General features: G+C 43.6%; 1 pseudogene; it reads right to left on the bottom strand.

Moving 5' to 3' along the window:
• Window positions 1-19735: 19735 nt before the first annotated feature.
• Window positions 19736-20792, bottom strand: LOC100973619 (large ribosomal subunit protein eL32-like; annotated as a pseudogene).
• Between the last annotated feature and the right edge of the window lie 1099 nt (window positions 20793-21891).

The raw sequence follows: 21891 nt of genomic DNA on the forward strand, positions 1-21891 counted from the left end.
TCATTCTTTTGCACGTAGTTTTTCAGTTCTCCCAGCACTATTTTGAAGAGACTGTTTATTCCCCCATTGAATGTTCTTGGCACGCTTGTTGAAAATCAGGTGACCATAGGTGTTTGGGTTCATTTCTGGACTCTTAACTTTATTCTGTTGGTCTATACGTCCATCCTTATGATGGTATCACACTGCTTTGATTGCTGTAGTTTTGTAGTAAACCCTGTCTCTACTAAAATACAAAAAATTAGCCAGGAGCAGCAATGTGCACCTGTAGTTCCAGCTACTCAGGAGGCTGAGGCAGGAGAATTGCTTGAACCCGGGAGGCAGAGGTTGCAGTGAGCTAAGATCACGCCACTGCACTCCAGCCTGGGTGACAGAGCAAGACTCCATCTCTTAAAAAAAGAAAGAAAGAAAGAAATCAGAAAGTGGGAGTTCTCCAACTTTGTTTCTCTTTTTCAACATTGTTTTGGCTATTTGGGGCCCCACGCAATTTCCTATAAATTTCAGGATCAATCTTTCTGTTTTTGCAAAAATGGCCATTGGAGTTTTGATAGGGATTCCATTGAATCCGTAGATCATTTTAGGAGTATTGCCATAAGTTTTCTGATATATAACAATGGAATTTCATTACATTAAATTAGGTCTTTTTAAATTTTATTCAGAAGTTTTATAACTTTCAGTGTACAAGTCTTTCTTCCTTGGTTAAATTTATTCCTAAGAATTGTATTTTATTCTTCTGGAATTTTTTTTTAGGATCGTTTTTTGATAATGTATATAAACACCACTGGTTTTTGTGAGCTCATCTTGTACCCTGCAACTTTGCTAAATTCACTTACTAGATCTAATAGATCTTTTGTGTATTCCTTGGGATTTTCTATATGTAGAATCCTGTCTTCTACAACTATAAATATTTCTTCCTTTCCAGTTTGGATGACTATTGTGATTTCAAATGATGAAAGTGTTTTACTTTTTCTTCCCAAACTGCTAGGATTCCCAGTACCATATTGAGTAGCAGTGATGAAAGCAGGCATCCTTATATTGTTTCTGCTGTTAGGTGGAAAGCTTTCAGTCTATCACCAGCAAGTATGAAGAGCTTCCTTGTCTTTCGGTCTTTGGTTGGGGTTGGATAATAGGCAGCATGAGCTAAATTTAGGAGGACAGGAGGGAAATGAAGTCACACCGTTAGTGTGCTGGCTCCCTCTCTGCTGCGTCTGCATGAGTTGATTGTGTTCCTCTACAAAAGACCACAGTTCCTGTCAGGTCCCCTTCTTCATACAGCCACTCCCTCCCTTCCTTGCCCTTTTAGGTGTAACTAACAGGTGAATGCTCCCTGCAATGGCTAGCCCTAGGGTACCATACCTTGTTGTCTTCCCTAGCACTGCCCACCCCTCTGTAAACGGTCCCTTCATGAAACCTTCCTCAGTTCCTCATTTAGAATGTACACCTGTTTCCTGCAGAGACTGTAATTCAAAGACTTAACACTGAGTAAATGGGCACATCTTTCTGGACTGCCGTCAGCCTGCAGTGGTCCAGCAACACTCCAAAGTGAGTGAGGTTTTAACAACCACCTTATAATCTTTTCTGGCTTTGGATCATATAGAAGTCTGTGACTGGCTATGGGGTAGGAGGAGTTTAGTGGGAACAAGGAAGAGAACTTGCTGCTTTTTATGTCAGCTATGTGTACCTGAGAGATGCAACTTGCATAAACCATAAAACTTTGTATCCCAATCAGAGTTGCTGAATCGAAGATTTGGAACTGCAACTTCTTCAAATGGGAAGACAAATATTTCCTCCACCTTTGCTTCTGATTCTGCTCATCATCCATTGTTAGTATCCCAGATTAGAATCTGATTAGGACATGCTGGCTACTTGAACTTTGGGGCTTATTGCTACCAAATATTCGAGCCCAGTCCAACTTTTGTTTCCTAACTGCCTCTACCCCAAGGCCTGATGAAACCCACTTCTTTTGGCCCAAGGAAACTCACATGCTGGCAACATTTATGTACTGTATTCATTTCCTAGGGCTTCCCATAACAAATTATGAAAAAAATGGAGTGACTTTTTTTAACTTGTTTTAACAGCAAGAATTTCTTTTCTCACAGTTTTGGAGGCTAGAAGTCTGAGATCAAGATGTTGGCTGGTCCATGCTCTCTGATGGCTTTAGGGAAGAACACTCCCTGCCTCTTCCTGGCTTCTGTAGGTTCTTGGCAATCCTTGGTTTGTAGATGCATCACTCCAACCTCTGCCTCTGTCATCACATGGCTACATCTTCTCCCTGCATGTCTCCTTCTTCCTCATATAAGGCCATTAGTCATACTGAATTAAGAACCCATCATATCTTAACTGATATCTCCAATGACGCTGGTTTCCAAATAAGGTCACTTTTTTTTTTTTTGGAGACAGAGTCTCGCTCTGTCACCCAGGCTGGAGTGCAGTGGTGCAATCTCAGCTCACTGTAACTTCCACCTCCTGGGTTCAAGCGATTCGTGTGCCTCAGCCTCCAGAGCAGCTAAAGATAATTTTTTGTGTTTTTAGTAGAGACAGAGTTTCACCATGTTGCCCAGTCTGGTCTCCAACTCCTGAGCTCAGGCAATCTGCCTTCCTGGGCCTCCCAACATGCCAGAATTACAGGTATGAGCCACCACGCCCAGCCAAATAAGGTCACATTCTGAGATAGTAGGGTTTAGGACTTCACCATATCATTTGGGGTGATACAATTCAACCCATAGCAGTATATATTTATCATTTGCAAGGACTTACTTCTCCCTCTCTGACTCATTCCAGTATTAGAAGAGAAAATCGTACTTATAAAGGAAACTTTACAACATTTTATTGAAGCAAAGCAACAGGTGAGCAGAAAAATCAAGAGCCCTCAACTAAAAGTCAAAGGACAGGATTATTGTGCCAGGTATGACATAATTTTCCTGTGTGAACTTTCAAGCCACTTTCTCTCTGTGCCCTTCAGTTTCCTCATCCGTAAAATGAGGAAACAGACTTCATAATTGCCAAGGCAGGTCCCGTTAAGCTCCCCAATTCTAAGATTCTTCGACGTATGCATCCATCGCTAATAGATCTTCTGCAAAGGATACTGTGGGCTTGTTTAAACTGTTTCCTCAGATTGCTTATGCTCAAGGTCTCTCTCGGTCCATTTCCAATTACTCTCCTGTTATCTGGGCGATAGTTTGGCTTATTTGAAAACATCTAGAGAATTCAGTAACCTTAATTCCAAGTGTGAAATATAAAGGCTGCATTTAAAGCTCCATAATTGGACCCAGATATTTCTCCTAATGCTATTAAATCTTCTCATCTAACCTTGATTCAAGGAATATTGTGCAGTTTCCTCTTATGGAGACTCAGAAGCATGCACTGAGGTCAGAGGGGAAAGGAGGAGAATGGGAAGATTTAGGGTCATGACGTATAATTTTACTTATCATTCCATCTGTGAAATTGGCTTACATACTTCCTCCCTGACTTATTTGTACCACTGACTCCTCCAGGGCAGGTGCTCTGTCTTATTCATCTCTGAGTGCACACAAGGACATGCATTTGCCCCCAAAATAGCACATGGCCCAGCCAGTATTGGAGGGAAAAGGGAGGGAGGAAGGCAGAGAGGCCATTCATAAGAGAAGTCCCATCACTGCTCTATTTTCACCCCCACCCTCCTCCTCTGATCCCCTAGACTCAGGTCCTCAGATCCAGGGACTGATTCTCCTTTTTTTTTTTTTTTTTTTCCTTTTTTCTTTTGAGACAGAGTGATTCTCCTTTTTAAAAAATTGTGGTAAAATAGGCTGGGCATGGTGGCTCATGACTGTAATCCCAGCACTTTGGGAGGTCGAGGCGGGCAGATCACTTGAGGTCACGAGTTTGAGACCAGCCTGACCAACATGTCTAAACCCCATCTCTACTGAAAATATAAAAATTAGCCAGGTGTGGTGGTGCGTGCCTGTAGTCCCAGCTACTTGGGAGGCTGAGGCAGGAGAATTGCTCGAACCTGGGAGGTGGAGGTTGCAGTGAGCCGAGATCATGCCACTGCACTCCAGCCTGGGTGACAGAGGGAGACTCCATCTCAAAAAAAAAAAAAATTATCCTGGTGTTGGGGCATGTTCCTATAGTCTCAGCTACTTGTGGGGCTGAGGTGGGAGAATTGATTGAGCCTGGAAGGTTGAGGCTGCAGTGTGCTATGATCGCCCTACAGCACTCCAGCCTGGGTGACAGAGTCAGAGACCCTGTCTCAAAAAAAAAAAATTATACCAATTTAATAATTTTTAAGAGTATAGTTGAGTGGCATTAAATACATTGACATCGTTATACAACCATCACTACCATCCATCTGCAGAGCTTTTTCGTCTTCCCAAACTGAAACTCTGTACCCAGAAAGCAATAATTCCCCATTCCCCTCTTTCCTTGGTCCCTGGCAACCACCATTCTACTTTCCAGCTCTAAGAATTTGACAGTTCTGGGTATGTTATATAAGTGGAATCACATAATATTTGTCCTTTTTATTTTTTTTGAGACAGGGTCTGGCTCTGTCACCCAGGCTGGAGTACAGTGGCATGATCTCAGCTCACTGCAACCTCCACCTCCCAGGCTCAAGTGATCCTCCCACTTCACACTCCCAAGTAGTTGGGAATACAGGCACGTGCCATCAGCATTACAGGTGTGCACTACTGGGCCCGACCATATTTGTCCTTTTGTGTCTGACTTATTTCATTTAGCATAATGTCTTCAAGGTTTATCCAGGGCTAGGTGAGGTGGCTCATGCCTGTAATCCCAACACTTTGGGGGGCTAACGCAGGAGGATCACTTGGGGCAGAGTTTGAGTCCAGCCTGGGCAATGTCTGAGACTTCGTCTCTACAAAAACTATACAAATTAGCCAGACATGGTGATGTGTGCCTGTTGTCCCAGCTACTTGGGAGGCTGAGGTGGGAGGATCACTTGCGCCTAGAAAGTCGAGGCTGCATTGAGCTGTGTTTATACCACTTGCATTGTAGCCTGGAATGCAAGTGGTACCAACTTGCAAGGTCCTGTCTGAAAAAATAAAAAAGGTTCATCCATGTTGTAGTATGTGTCAGAATTAGAAACTGATTCTTCCTGAGAGCTACAGAACCTTCAAATTCCCTTCCAATGCTAAGTTCCTCTTTCTCAGCAGGAAGACATGCCTTCTTTGATTAAGCAAGAGTGAGAACAGGACTGATCCAGCCTCCCGGTCTTCACCACACCGTCTTTGTATCCAGGCCCTTGAGACCTCAACTTTAGAGCTTCCTTGGCCCTCATTCGTTTGGTCATTTAACAGATACTTACTTGAGCTCCTGCTCTGTAGGTATCTTCTCCAGTCCTATATTGAGTGTTTATAATCCGACAGAAAAAAACAGATATATAAATAAACGCAGCCAGACACGGTGGCTCATGCCTGTAATCCCAACACTTTGGGAGGCCAAGGCAGGAGGATTGCTTGAGGCCAGGAGTTCAAGACCAGCCTGGGCAACAAGGCAAGACCTCATCTCTACTAACAAAAAAAGAAAAAGAAATGTGAAGTAAGGTACTCACAGCTTCTAAGAGAGAAGTATTATGGAGCTCATGGCAACACAAGAGTAGGAGTTCATATGTAACTAAGAGAATGAGAAAAGTTTGTACAAGTGATTCTCTGAATCTTGACGTAAGAGTGAGTGTTCTCTGTGCAGAAACCAGGATCAGGCTGAAGCTCACCAGCCATTAGGCTCTGCCAGAGTCATGGCATAGAGGCATGACTCAGCTTTGTGTGTTTGTGAAACTGCAAGTGAGCTGGCCTGACTGGAGCACAGCATGTTGGAGAATGGAGGAAGAGAGGAAAACACCGTGAAAGAATAGACTTACTGGGAAGCTACAGAGGAAGGTTTGGGTCTGGTCAAAAAGTCCAGGTATGGTAGATAAGGAACAGGATTTTATCCTCAGGACAATCAAAACCCATGGAAGGTTTTCAGAAGAGTAATGTGGTCAATTACATGTTTTTTACACCCTTTCTAATGGCTAGTGTGGGGAAGGTGAGACTGGAGGTGAAGCCAGTTAGGAGACTACTGCCTGAGACCAGGCGAGGGGTAACACAGTTACGGTGGGATAGAGGCAGCATTGTGCCTGAGCTAACTCAGACTGGCTCATGACAACTGATTGTCAAATCTTAAGGAATTTTGCAAGCTGGTTGTTAAGCCCAGTCATTCTTATAAATTAAATTATATAAACTTACAATTCAATAAATTATATTTTTCAGCCTGGGTGCAGTGGCTCATGCCTGTAATCCCAGCAGTTTGGGAGGCTGAGGCAAGTGGATCATTTGAGGTCAGGAGTTTGAGACCAGCCTGGCCAACATGGTGAAACCCCATCTCTACTAAAAATACAAAAATTAGCTGGGCGGTAGTGGCGCCTGCCTGTAATCTCAGCTACTCGGGAGGCTGAGGCAGGAGAATCACTTGTACCCGGGAGGCAGAGGTGGTGGTGAGCCGAGATCACACCACTGCACTCCAGTCTGGGCGACAGAGTGAGACCCTGTCACAAAAAAAAAAAAAAAAAAAAAGTTATATTTTTCAAATGGTAATAAATATTCAAAATTCACTTCCTAATTCTAGTTTTTTTGTTTTGTTTTGTTTTTGGAACACAGTCTTGCTCTGTTGCCAAGGCTACAGCGCAGTGGCACAATCATAGCTCTCTGTAAACTCAAACTCCTGGGCTCAAGTGAACCTCTTGGCTCAGCTTCCTGAGAAAGTGGAACTATAGATGTTCACCACCATGCCTGCTACTTTACTATTTAACATTTTATAGAGATGGGTCTTCCTATGTTGCCCACGCTGGTCTCAAATGCCTGGGCTCAAGCGATCCTCCTGCCTCAGCCTCCCAAAGTGCTAGGATCACAGGCATGAGCCAGCATGACCAGCCCTAATTATTGTACTATTGTCTTAGCTCTAAAGGTAAGTTACCTCTATTTTATCTGTATGGTGGAGATGCTATATAATGATGTGCTGCTGCGCCTCTCTTCCCAACAAAGTGTTCAGCACCATCGAGGTGGTAACTTGAAATCAACCACTGTGGGAATATTTATATACTAAGAAAATCAACAGTTGCTTTACATCTGGACATTCTCCCCCTGAGAGCCAGTTATTAGCACGCCACTGCATGGGGTCTCTGTGGCCTGGAGACACATGCTCCAAGAAAGGGAAAGTAGTAGAATCTTTTGGCCATATCTGGGCTGGCAGAGTCAACGTGCTAGTTTGTAAGAACTCCCCTACTTTAGTAGCCTCTCTCTGTAGGGTGCTGTGCTGTTCTAAAGTCTATCACAGACCTTGCAGTAGGAAGGGAGTTTTTGTTGTTGTTGTTGTTGTTGTTGTTGTTGTTGTTTTTGAGACAGAATCTAGCGCTGTCACCAGACTGGAGTGCAGTGGTACAATCTCGGCTCACTGCAACCTCCGGTTCATGCCATTCTCCTGCCTCAGCCTCCCGAGTAGCTGGGACTACAGGCGCCCGCCACCACGCCCGGCTAATTTTTTTGTATTTTTAGTAGAGATGGGTTTTCACCACATTAGCCAGGATGGTTTCGATCTCCTGACCTCGTGATCCGCCTGCCTTGGCCTCCCAAAGTGCTGGGATTACAGGCGTGAGCCTCTGTGCCCGGCCGGAAGGGAGTATTCTTTTAATTCCCAAGGACTCTGCTGGTTCTGTAGTGCCTGAAGTGCAGGGCCAAGGATGTTATTTGTCTTTTTTTTCTTTATTATTTATTTTATTATTATTATTTAAAAGAGACAGTCTCACTATGTTGCCCAGGCTGGTCTTGAACTCCTGGGCTCAAGCAATCCTCCTGCCTTGGCCTCCCAAAGTGCTGGGATTACAAGAGTGAGCCACTGCGCCTGGCCCAAGGATGTTATTTGTTGGCCAGTAATTTGCAGTTGAGGGAGAATGGAACAGCAAAACTCCCGTCTTCATCCTACCTCTCTGAGGTTTTGACTGAATACGTCTGGACATCCTTGGAAAGATTTAACAGCAGTCACAGAGATATGTTAAGATCATATTTTCGAGGCCAGGCACGGTGGCTCATGCCTATAATCCTAGCACTTTGGGAGGCCAAGATGGGCAGGTTGCTTGAGCCCAGGAGTTCAAGACCAGCCTAGCAGAGTGTTGAAACCCTGTCTCTACAAAAAACACAAACATTAGCTGGGCATGGGGGTGTAGATGCCTGGAGTCCCAGCTACTTGGGAGGCTGGGGTGGGAGGATTGCCTGAGTCCAGGGAGGATAAGGCTGCAGTGGGCCGTGATTGTGTCACCTACACTCCAGCCTTGGCAGCAGAGTGACACACCGTGTCTCAAAAAAACAAAGGATCATATTTTCGTATTATAAATAATACCATCACTTTAGATTGGAGAAGGTTGGGGTGTTGAGGGTGGGAGCAGAGGCAAGGAGACCGGTTGAGCAACTGTGGTAGTCATCCTGGAGAGAGGTGATGAGAACTAAATCAGGGGAATGACATGGGGTATAGATTTGAGAGATGGAGCAGAGAGAGAATCAACAGTACATAGTGACTTGTTGGGGGTGGGGGAGGAGGGGAGAATCACTGGGTGGCTGGTGAAACCATTTATTGAGACAGAGAAACCAGAGAAATGGTAGATGTTTAAGGGGACCACTCTTGAACTCACTGACTTTGAAGTGCTGGGACATCCAGGTGCTAAAACCTGGTGGGCAATTGGAGAGAGAAGAAAGGCACAGGAAGAGAGAGCTCTGCATCTACATGTGTTGTGTATTGGGGAGTCTTCAGTCGAGAGATGATCATTGCAATCTCGGGCAGGAATGAACTTATTGAGGGGCAATGTGTAGAGTGAGAAGAGAATCAAGGACAGCACCCTGGAGTTGAACCTCAAGGTTTAAGAGGCAGACCAGGGAGCTGAAGGATTGAGGGGGAAGGATTGGATAGCATGGTAAGAGAAATAGGAGAAAACTGAGAGGGATTGGTGACTTTGGGAAGAGAGTTTGGGAGACAGAATTGATTGTGGTGTCTGATAACACTGGGAAAGAAAGGGAAATGAAAACTAGAGAGGCCACTGGATATGTGGGGAGCTAGGGGGGCCCCGGAGCCCATCTTCAGATCAGTCTGAGTGAAGTGGGGAGCAGAAATCAGAGTGCTCTGGATTGAGGAGGGTGTGGGAGATACGATTATGGAGGAACACACAGAAGGTCTTCTTATGAAGCCCATACTAGAGAGGGACCCAAGTCAAGGGAGGTTTGTAGATTTTTTACTGGATTTTTTAAGGTAAGAGAGACCTGAGCATGCTTATGGCTGTGGAAAAGCAGAGAAGAGGCTGAAGAGACCAGGAATTATCAATCAAGTGACCCATCGAGGTAGAAAAACCCTGGATTGGCAGATTTCTCAAGCTTTTCATGTACACATGAATCATCTGGGGATCTTGTTAAAATTCAGATTCTCATTCAGTAGGTCTAGGGCGAGGCCTGAGAGTTTCCATTCTAAGAAGCTTCCAGGTGATGCTGATGCTTCTTGTCGATGAACCGCACTTTGGGAAGCAAGGCACTGGAGCTCTGAATTGCAGTTGTGTGTCCATTTGTCCATCTCTGTCCCTAGACCCTGAAGCAGGATCCTTCCAGATAATCCCTACTGTCGAACACAGCACATGTCATATAAAAGTTTGTTCAATGCGGGCCAAGGGTGGTAGTTCACGCCTGTAACCCCAGCACTTTGGGATGCCAAGGTGGGAGGATTGCCTGAGCTCAGGAGTTCAAGACCAGCCTGGGCAACATGGCGAAACCCTGTCTCTACCAAAAATACAAAATAATAATAATAATAATTACCAGGCATGGTGGCACATGCGTGTAGTACCAGCTACTCAGGAGGCTAAGGTGGGAAGATCGCTTCAGCCTGGGAGGCCGAGGTTGCAGTGAGCTGAGATCTTACCACCTATACTCCAGCCTAAGTGACAAAGTGAGACAAAACCCTCTCAAAAAAAAAGAGTTTGTTGAATGCATTAAAAGCATGTTGAATGTGAAAGACATTTAATAGGTACTACCTATAACTATAAAAAGTGGGGAGGTACCCTAAAGTACAATAACATGAGAATGGGTAAGTAAATTATAGTACAAGTGAGTATACTTCAGAATAGTCTTAAATAATTAAGGTGGTCATTATGAAGTCCATATAGTAATGTGGGGAAATTCCTATGATACAGTTTTAGAAGGCATGTGAATTTTTGCTTATCATAGCCACTGTGGGATATTATGCATTTGGACAAAAACTAGAACAGAACAGAAAATAATCAGCAAGTTTGATTACTTGGAGCAATAGGATGATGGAAACATTTTTCACTTGGATTTCTGTGGATGTTACAAAAATTCAGGCAAAAAAAAAAGCAACACCTATGAAAGAAAAGAAATTAAACGTGCATGTTCTAATTGTGGAAAATCAAAACAGAGATAAGTAAACCCCACATATGGTGGCTTAGATTTGGGATTGTATGTACTGTTTAAAAATATATAGGCAGGGCATGATGGCTCACACCTGTAATCTCCTCCCTTTGGGAGGTCGAAGTGGGTGTATCACGTGAGGTCAGGAGTTTGAGACCAGCCTGGCCAACACGGTGAAACCCCGTCTCTACTAAAATACAAAAATTAGCTGGGTTTGGTGGCACGTGCCTGTAATTCCAGCTACTCAGAGGCTGAGGCATGAGAATCACTTGAACCCAGGAGTTGGAGGTTGCAGTGGGCTGAGATCGAACCACTGCACTCTAGCCTGGGTGACAGAGGGAGACTCTGTCTCAAAAAAAAAACCATATATATATATATGTATATATACACACACATGTTAACTTTTCTTTACACAATTACTCATCATGATTTTGACAGCATCTCTCTTCCTTTGTCCCTTCTTTCTTTCCTTTCTTTCCTTTTCTTATGCTTTCCCTGTCCCCTCCACTTTTTAAGACATCTCTCCCTTAAGGAATTCCCATTCCCATTCCCATTCCATTCCCTTAAGGAATCCCAGTGATAGCTCATCAAAGAAGCACATGAATAGCTGACATTATGTAATGCTTTGACATTTGGCATTCCCAAGGCATTACCCCACCCCTGATGCAGAATAAGTTGTCAGAGCATGAAATTGGTATTTTTACATATTCTTAATGTACAGATGTCAGTCTGACAACCATTCGCTAGTATTATGATTACATTCTTTGTCTCATTTTCTTTGTATGCCAAGATTTGTTTTTGTGATTTCTTTTCTTTTGGGAGTTTCAAAGAGGGAAGACAAAACTTTAATAATTCAGTTTACTGATGCCGCCAAAAGGAAAAAGTAAACTTTTAAGTCTCTGACCACTTTTGGCAATGATACTCCTGGCACAGAAGTAAAGATATAACAAGAAGGAACAGATGCAAACTGGAAATACAATCAGTGGCCCACTCAGCTTGTTCCAAATCAAATATGCCTGCAGTTTACAAGTTTGTTACTCTGTGTTAATCACATAAATGAATAGCCTAGGCTTATGGGAGGAACCCTGTGCCTAAAAAATAATAACATTGTGGAAAATACACAAGATAAGAACCAGAAGGGATTTAGAAACACCCTGGTCCATTCTCCATGTATTCAGTGATGCAGGGGTGAGGGGGAAAATATATTCTAGGTATGGTCAAGGAAGGTCTCCCTGAGGAGACGACATTAAGTGGAGACTTGAAGGAGAAGTAGCTGGGCATGCAGAAAGCCAGAGGGTAGAACATTCTAGGCAGAAGGAATAACAAGAACTAAGGGTCTGAGAAAATAATAATTCCTAACATTTATTTAACACTTAATATGTGCCTGGCGCTATTCTAAACACATTACATATATTACCTCACATATTCTTTTTTTTTTTTCAGAGACTGGGTCTCACTCCGTCACCCAGACTGGAGTGCAGTGGCATGATCATACATAGCTCACTGCAGTCTCAAACTCCTGGGTTCAAGCGATCCTTTCGTCTTGGCCTCTCAAAGCACTGGGATTACAGGTGTGAGCCACGGAGCCCAGCCTACCTCATGTGTTCTTCACAGCAGCTCTATGAGGCAGAGAATATCATTGTCTCCATTCTATAGGTGGGGAAATGAAGCACACCACGGTTAGGTAACCTCCCCAAGGCTGAACAGCTAGTAAGTGCGAGAGCTGGGATTCTAACCCAGCAGTACAATTCCAGAGTCCACATGCTTAACCATTTTGCCATGCTGACAAAGTTGGGGCTGAACCCCTAGGCTCCTGACTTCTACTTCAATGCCTATCCCAGTTATATACATGTATATAGGTACTTATACACACTCCCAACTTTCCCTCTCAGGAGTCTATATAAACAAGGACATCTGAAGGTGCCTTCTCTAATCAAGTTGCTAGAATTGAGATGCCCATGGGGAATCTGTGTTGGCACTCCACCCTGAGGGGTGCAGTCACCCTGAAGACATAGGCTTCATGTCTCATGTGGAAATTTCCTAGGTGTATCCCCCAGTGCAGGCAGCCCTGGGAAAACTGGTTGAAGATGGTGGCAAGGACAGAATCGATGGCTCATTGACAGTCTGTTTGGGGCCTGAGATGAAAGCCTAGGGCTATGGTAGATTCAGCTCAGTGATATGTGTTCAGAGTCCAGGCCATCCAAAGGAGAGAGGTCATGGACCATGGTTGTCATGAAAAACTTCTAGAACTGGCCAGAGCTCCACAAGGAAGGACTTGAGCTAAATTGGCAAGTTGTTAAGAGCTCCAGGTTGTTTGAGACCCATACTGCTTCCTACCTGCGTTTCACTTCATTCATTCATTTGTGCATTTAATTATTATTTTATCTGGCCATTTATTCATTCAACAAATTTTTACCCTGTGTCTGCCACATGCCATTCCTCTGCTAGGCAGTGAGATACAAAGATGTAGTCCCTATTCTAGAGGAGCTCAAAGTCTAGAGAGATGGGAGAGGGCATAGTTCAGAGAAGAATTCCTGGGGAAGGCAACACTGAATAGAGTCTCTCTGGAAAGAGTAGAGAGGGAAGACCAATGAAGACAAAGGAAACAGCAAATGCAAAGCTACACTGACACGAGGGAGCCTGGCTCAGTTGGGTACATGCAAATCTTGCTCATACACCATGAAAACTGAATATGGAGGGTGTGAGTATCAAGGGGTATAGAGCAAAGCCAGAAAGAGAAATATGCTACCCTACCTTTGTTACAAGGCAGTGGTTAAGCAATACAGGAGAAAGTGGAGAGGATGCCGGCCTGGGGATCTGGAGACTGGGGTCCAACCTGAGCTCTGTGCTAATTGAGGAGGTGACCTTGGACAGGTCTCTTCTGCTCTCTGGACTTCAGTTTGACCCTTTGTAAAATGACAGGGTAGGATTATGTTGATGTCTTAGGGGCTCTCTTCCAGCTCTATCATTCTGTGATTCTAAATCCCTTTATAACAAACTCTAGGAGAGGAGCTTTTCTCTTGCAAATGGAGTGTAAAGTTAATCCTGCCTGTGCTGATGCTAACTAATGTGTGTGTGTGGTTTATCCCACTTCATTAAACCCTGACTCCCCACAGAGCAATGCATGAGGCAGCCTAGGCAGGTAATACTAAAGTGTTGCTGAACTGGGTCTCCTAGTGGAAAATGATTTCCCCTAACTCTTTCTCAAGTTTATCAACACAAAGCATATAACCCCCATTTTCCACACTGTTACCTTGCCACATGTGCAGATTTAGACCCAATGATAGAGTATGGTAAGTCGTGTCCTTATACTTCATTTATGTCAGCATCTTCCACAACCCCCACCATGCTGCCAGTGACATCATCGTTTTCCATATGAAGAAACTAAAGCTCAGACAGATTAGACCACTTGGTAGGAGAGACACAGTCCCATGTGATGTGTGACCCATAAAGTGAGGGCAATGCTTCTGTTGACTGAATACTCGCCAAGGGGTGAAAAAACGACAAGCTTTCAGGTAAAGTTCCCAGGTGAAAAACTTCCCCAAGGTTCTTACCTTTTGTGAAGATCTTGCAGGTTCCAAGTCACTTTTTTCTTTTTTTTTGAGACAGGCTGTCACTCTGGAGTGCAGTGACGTGATCTTAGCTTACTGCTGCCAGGTGATCCTCCTGCCTCAGCCTCCCGAGTTGCTGGGACTACAGGCATTACCTTGCCCAGTTAATTTTTTATTTTTTGTAGAGATGAGGATCTGCCATGTTGTCCAGGCTAGTCTTGAATTCTTGGTCTCAAGTGATCCTCCTGCCTCCACCTCCCAAAGTTCTGGGATTACAGATGTGAGCCACTACACCCAACCACTTTTTTTTTTTAAGACTAAAAGAGAACACTCATTCTAGGTTGTCAGTTGAAAACAAATGGTAATTGTCTTGGGTTCCCTGAATTCTTCTTTTATTGTGAAGTATAGTGCAGATACTGAAAATGCAGAAAGCACATGTGTATAGTTTAATGAATAATTAAAAGTGATCCCTGATAATCCCCATCCTAGTAAGGATATAGAATATAATGTTGGGTGAAAAACAAGACACAGAGAATACATCCAGTACAATCCCATTTATATGATGTTAGTAAAACTGACAGGCTCGACATTTGGCTGAAGCGGCCCACTCTTTGCATGGTCCTATGCTGTATCTAGACCTGACAAGACTTTGTCCTCTTTCACTTCACTGAGGATGAACCCTCTGAGGACAGAGAGGGATAGAGGCATTGAATGTTAAAGCTGGAAGCCAGGCACAGTGGCTTATACCTGTAATCCCAGCACTTTGGGAGGCCAAGGCGGGCGGATCATGAGGTCAGGAGTTTGAGACCATCCTGGCCAACATGGTGAAACCCCGTTTCTACTAAAAATACAAAAATTAGCTGGGCATGGTCGCGGGCACCTGTAATCCCAGCTACTAGGGAGGCTGAGGCAGGAGAATCGCTTGAACCTGGGAGGCGGAGGTTGCAGTGAGCCGAGATCGTGCCACTGCACTCTAGCCTGGGAAACAGAGCAAGACTCTGTCTCAAAAAAAAAAAAAAAGCAGCTGGAAGGACTATCCTGTGACATTCATTCACTCAATCATTCTCATTTCTCAGATACTTTTGGGGATTTACTATGTAGGGGATCTCTGAGGGATAAGGTATCGGGGATCTTTCATAGATCTTGTCTTGGAGGAACAGAAAAAGCTGGAATAAGTTGAGTCCTAAATGGAGGAAAGGAGTAGGGATTGAGGAGGTGCCTGGCTCTGGGCCAGAACACGCCCTCAGCCCCTCTGAAAGAGCTGGAGGGGTGGGACCCACCAAGGGTAGAAGGCAGAAGAGATTCCCTAGGCCTCAGGAAGAATGGGTACGCTACCGCAGATGAACCCAACCAGCCTCCCTGACCAGTCTCTGTATTCAGTCACCAAAGGATTTATGTGCAATGAATCCCAAAGGAATCAGAATTAGGCCGCAGAATGTGAGAGGAAGGCCCTGAGACTGCCTGCTCCAGTGCCTTTACTTTGTGGATAAAGAGACTAAGGTCCAGAGTGAAGTGGCTTTTTTTTTTTTTTTTTGAGATGGGAGTCTTCCTCAGCTGCCCAGGCTAGAGTGCAGTGGTGTGATCTCGGCTCACTGCAACCACCATCTCCCGGGTTCAAGTGATTCTCCCATCTCAGCCTCCGGAGTACCTGGGATTATAGGCACCTGTCATCATGCCCAACTAATTTTTGTATTGTTGTATAGATGGGGTTTCACTATGTTGGCCAGGCTGCTCTTGAACTCCTGACCTCAGGTGATCCACCCGCCTCAGCCTCCCAAAGTTCTAGGATTACAGGCGTGAGCCACTGCGCCTGGCATGGCTTTTCCAGTGTCCCCTGGATAGCTTGAGGGGAGCCCTAGGACTCAAATCCAGAATCCTGCCTCCCTTACCAGTGTTCTTCTTCTGTCCAGACACACAACAGTATTTTCCAAGATGAGTTTTTAGAATCATCAGTTTTGATGGTCATGAAATCTGGAAAAGATCTTAGTGGTAATCTGTGTAGTTCAGAGGGTCCCAAACCTGCCTGATCATCAAATCACATGAAAAATTTGTTTTTAAAATTGTAGATCCTGGGACCCCAGCCCCCAGAGATTAGGGTTTTGGGGTCTGATAGAACTGGAATTTAGTAGGGCAGCTTGGCCATGTGTATATTTTAAAGCTCCCACTTCCTACCCTCCACTTGCAGCTGATACTGATGATTAGCAGGTGGATGCTATCCAGTTAACAGAGGAAGAAACTGAGGCCCAGATTCGGCGAGGTAGAGTGACTGTGCAAGATCACATGTCATCCCATCACAAATTCTTCTATTGTTCAGAATAGAATTGAGCCAGGCTGCATGTCTAAGAGCCTTGACATATTAATAGTGTTTTCTCTCAATATTTTTTTTTTTGGTGGACACGTTTCATTTTTTGAAGCAGCTTAAAAGATTCCTAGCCATGCTGCCAGGCACTCAGATTTGTGCAATGTTTACAATGACTTTGTTGTTCATTAAACAAATTTACCTAGACTAACCCAACATGAAAGAAATCATCTTGTTTACAGTGAGATCCTGACAAAAATACGTGTAGCAAAGACAGACAAACACACATAAACCTGGATTGCCGGGTGGGACATGATTTGCTGCCACATTCAATTTTTCTCATTAGAACTTGTTTTATTTGAGCATGACTCAGTACCCCGTGTAAATGCGAGGTTGTTAATCTTATTACTATATGGAAAACAAATTAATTAGTATGCATGCTTTTGAGATGAGTTTTTAGGTTGGTGTTGGAAAGATTAGGAAAATACACTCATTACTCCAAATGGTATCTGATAATACACATCTGACTTCCACTTTAAGATCTGTTCCAATATATGGGCAACAAATATAACTAATAAAAATCAAGCTTTTGGGCTCAGCAGCTAAATGTTCATGTTGGCCAGATCTATACACATGTTGACCTTCTTTGTTTTAAAACAAAAGACAGTTTGTCACTGTCCATCAGCCAGAGACTCACCTGCAACAGGCAGTTTCTCAGGTCCCAGCTCTCATCCAATATCCAAACTCAACTCAGAGTGACCTCTTTCCTCTGCTTGCCTACCACACTTCCTATCTCTTCCCAGTGCACCTGCTCCCTTCTTTCAGCAGCCATAATGAACACACCTCATTTTTGCAGGAAACTGTATGCTCCCCAAGGGTAGAGACTATCTTCCAATTGGAGATTTAAATGCGTATTGATCAGAATACCCAGCTACAGGAAAAATATACGAAGAAGAACAAGGAAGCCCTTAAAATACCAGTGTGGAACAATCACCAAGATATATCATTAAGCGGAAACATAACTCTGCAAGAATACGGTAACACTGATTACAAGATTACCAGGGAGGTATACCGGGTGGTTGAGGGGCAGAGGTAGGAAGAGACTTTCCCTCAGGTTCTCTCTGTACCTTTTAAATTTGAGCCATATGTATGTATTCCCTAGTCCAAAAAGAAGAGCAAATTATAATTTAAAATAAAATCTAGTAAAAAGAAAATATTTGCTCAACATAAAACAACAGTGACCAAAAAAAAACACACACAAAAAAACCCTACCAAAACAAAATAAAAATAAACAAATGTCATTTGGGGTATTACACTTTGGGAAGTCCTTTAATAAATAAATCTGTTTCACATTAGCTTAGTGTTACCGAGACTTTTTTCACCAGGGAATTCCAAAAGAAACATAAGGTATCTAGTGTTTCTCAGATAGTTCTCACTGCTTTTAAAAAATATTCACTTATGGGCCAGATGCAGTGGCTCACGCCTGAAATCCCAACACTTTGGCAGGCTGAGGCAAGAGGATCGCTTGAGCCTAGGAGTTTGAGACCAGCCTGGATAACATAGTGAAACCTCATTTCTACAGAAATTAAAAAAAAAAAAAAGAGGCAGGAGGATCACTTGAGCCCGGGAGGTTGAGGCTGCAATGAGACGTGATTGTGCCACTGCACTCTTACCTGGGCAACAGGAGTGAGAAAAAAGAAACTATACTTATGAATATCTCACAAAACACAAGTGACCCACTGATGTGCTCTAGGCAACATTTTAAACCAGGGCGTAGATCCTAACTCTGCTGCCAGCTCTGTGAATGAAACTGGGCAAGTCCTTTCCCTTCTTTGGGCCTCAGTTTCTCCATCTCCAAAATAAGCCAGTGGTATGAGATTCTCTCTGACATTCCTTCCAGCTTTGAAGGTGAGAGATTCTCCAGCAAAAAAAATATATCAAAAGTCTCCTCCAAACTAAGCACGTGCTTTAAGTAGCAATTGGAGGCTGGCAGAGGACGATGATACTTGTTAAAGAGAAGTTACAAACATACCTGATGTAAACACGTTTCCCAGCTTCTCCAAAAACCTGGGGGATTAAAAAACAAAACAAACCCCAGAAGACATTCCAGGAGGTTATAAGAAACCAATGCATCATCTTTGGTTCACGACAGTTGATGATATTACCAAAGTCTCAGCACTTCCACTTACTCACTGTCCAGCCTATTGGGGAAAACCCTGGTTTGAGACTCAGTTTCCTCAGCTATAAAATGGGTATAATAATTGCTTTGGCGCTTTCCCAAATTCTTGGTATAGGCACTTAATTTATGACAGCAACAGAGATAAGAGAATAGAGAGCCTGCGACAGGCTTGTCAAGCCATTTGTCAAAATGAAGTAAAAACATTGCTTATCAAGTTACATTTCATTTGTTGGTAGATTTCCCTTGGTTGTGGCAAGAGCATGGTATGAGACTATCCTCCTCATCCATTACTAGAGGCAAAGTAAATGTATAAAAGCCTTTGGCGAAGCGATTTGCCCATATATATCAAGAGCCATGCAAGCATTCAGGCCCTTTGACCCAGCAAAATCTAGATCTGGGGATTTTAAAGAAATGACAAAAATAGGAGAATGTGATATATATGAAGACATGCACTTTGGGATTATCTGTGATAGTGAAAAACTGGAGTCCTTCTAAATATATAATACTAGGGAATGATATATCCACTTAAAAGAGTATTAAGCAGCCATTAAAATAATTATTAAAACATTTATTTTTAAATGATAATCATGAAAACCTGTGGCATTATAATGATAAACTGTCAGGTGTGAAAGCTGAATGAACGCGAGGCTGTAACTACACTCATAAATCACCTATGTAAATTTTGCCTGAAGTAAGAGGAACACTGAACAGTTCATTTGTTAGGGTGGTAGGATTATGGATAATTTTCTTTCCTTTTAATTTCCCTTATTGTTGTAACATTGCAAACTAAATAAAAATCTGGGAAAAAATACAATGAAGGCAACAGACAGGTACATTGTGTTGTATCCTTCGTAAATCCTTTCACTGAAGAACGGGATTAAATGTGGCTTACCATAGCAAATCATAAAATAAGACTCACATTTTGCATTTCCTCTAGACCCTCCTACCCTTCTGAGAATAAATTAAAATATAAACACCAGAGTTGAGTTTTTAAAATCCAGGATTATCTCATTATTCTATTTAAAACATATAAGGAGAGAAAATACACTTTTTTCTTCTGGATTAAAAGTTTCCCTGGCCAAGTTCTGTATGTCTGTTCTTCCCTATTGGCAGGTCAAGGGTCCCCATTCCTACCACAGGAGTTTATCAACCTGTTGACTTTGCTCAGCTATCGCACAGGTGGTGGTGAAATCATTAGATTGAAGGAAACCCAACAGTTCTTGCTTTATGAAATGAGCATGCTATTTCTGGCCAGGCTACAAGCTCGGTCTGGTATCAGGATCTCCTGAGATGATGTGCAGGAAGGCACAGAAGTGCTTTGCAAATCCTCCAGAGCTGTGACCATCTGGATCTTTTTTCTTTAGGAGTCAATGTAACATAATGGAGGACTACAGGGATAGAGTGGACTTAGGGGAGTGGGGAGACGGGGCCTGGGTTTTAGGCAACCCGAAAGTGTTAGTGGTCAAACGATTTGTGTGGAAAATCAGACTGGCTTTCAAATTCCAGCTCTGCCATCTCCTAACTGTGTGATCCTGGGCAACATCCCAGGTCTGAGCCTCAGATTTGAGGCTTCATCTGTGAAACCGGAGTACTAACAAAACCTGCTGCACAGGTTTGTTTTGAGGATGGAATATGATCATGTATGCAAAGCACAGTGCCCAGTGATGTCCAAGAGATGTCCCTTTTCTCATTAGTCTTGCCCCTCCCATGAACTCACTGTAGAACCTTTGGCAATTCTATTTCCTTCTCTGGGCCTTAGTGTCTCCATCCGCAAAATGGGAGATGGGATGGACTCAGCTGTCTCCCACAGCCATTTTAGCATATGGGCCTATGATTTCACAGTGGTTCTTATAGCAATGTCCTTTTCTTTTCTTTTTCTTTTCCTTTTGCAGTTTTTATTTAAACAGAAATAAAATGGGCACGTGGACTGTCTATTCATTTTCTTTGCTGCATAGCCTTGCTTTGTGACTGGTGAGTCTGATGGCCAGCTGGGCTGCTCTTTCCACAATTGCTTTGTGGTTCTTGGAGGAAACATTGTAAGCGATCTCAGCACAGTAAGATTTGTTGCACCTCAGCAGCACTTCCAGCTCCTTGACGTTGTGGACCAGGAACTTCTGTAAGCTACTGGGCAGCATGTGCTTTGTCTTTTTGTTGCTCCCATAACCAATGTTGGACATCAAGAGCTGGCTCTTGAACCTTCTCTGAATCCTGTTGTCAATACCTCTAGGTGTCTGCCAGTTACACTTAATTTTGACATATCAGTCTGACTGCTGCCGGATGAATGTCTTGTTCCTCTTTTTGAAAATCTTGGGCTTCATGGGGGGTCTGAGGGCAGCCATGATGTGAGTAGGAGGTTGCTGCCACCTCCACAGGCAGCACCGAGGAAGAAAGGGCAATGTCCTTTTATTTTTTGAGACAGAGTCTCACTCTGTTGCCCAACCTGGAGTGCAGTGGTGCGATCTCGGTTCACCGCAACCTCTGCCTCCCGGATTCAAGCTATTCTCCTGCCTCAGCCTCCCAGGTAGCTGGGATCACAGGCGCAGGCCACCACGCCTGGCTAATTTTTGTATTTTTAGTAGAGATGGGATTTCACCATGTTGGCCAAGCTGGTCTCAAACTCCTGACCTCAAATGATCTGCCCACCTCAGCCTCCCAAAGTGCTGGGATTACAGGCATGAGCCACCGTGCCGGGCAGGGAATGTCCTTTTAAAAATAGATTGTATGCGAATGTGTATCTCAATGGGACACAGCCAGGGGAATGGGGTTGCAGAAGTTTTCTATAAGATTAGGCTCTCAGCTCCATAATCCTGCCCTTGCTTTACTCCTGAATGTGCTTCCTCTAGTTAACATTCCAAAACCACCATCCCTTCCAAATGGGGTTATTCCAAAGACATCCAAAGACATAGAGGAGATGTTGTAATGCCCTTCAAAGTGGCACAGTGAGGGTTCCCGTGAAAAGATCTGTCTGAGCAGATCTCTTCCTCTGGAATTTCAGAGCAGATTTTTTTTCACAGGATCCTTTGCTGTGCCACCTTGTTTGTTCTTTCCTGAGGGTGATGACTCCCAAAGAGCAGAACTTAGACCAGTGGCAAGAAGCTTTATGGAAGCTAATTTGTGCTCAGTGAGGGAAAGGACTGCCTAGAAGGCAAGGGGTTCATGAGCTCACTGTCCCTGGAGGTATTCAACCTTAGAATGGACCACTGTTCACTGGGATGCTATAGAGAAGCCAGCCTGGATACAGTTCATACAATTAAATAAGGCCCACTACCCAAAGTCCCTATGCTACTAACGAACTATTTACCAATTAATTATCACTTAATTAGCAATATAGATGATCCCAAACTTACGATGGTTTTACTTAGGACTTTTCCACTTTACAATGGTGTGAAAGCAGCATATGTTGAGTGGAAATCATACTAAATTCTGAACTGTGCTCTT

This window comes from Pan paniscus, chromosome 11 (assembly GCF_029289425.2).
Source record: "Pan paniscus chromosome 11, NHGRI_mPanPan1-v2.0_pri, whole genome shotgun sequence".
Classification (NCBI taxonomy): domain Eukaryota; kingdom Metazoa; phylum Chordata; class Mammalia; order Primates; family Hominidae; genus Pan; species Pan paniscus.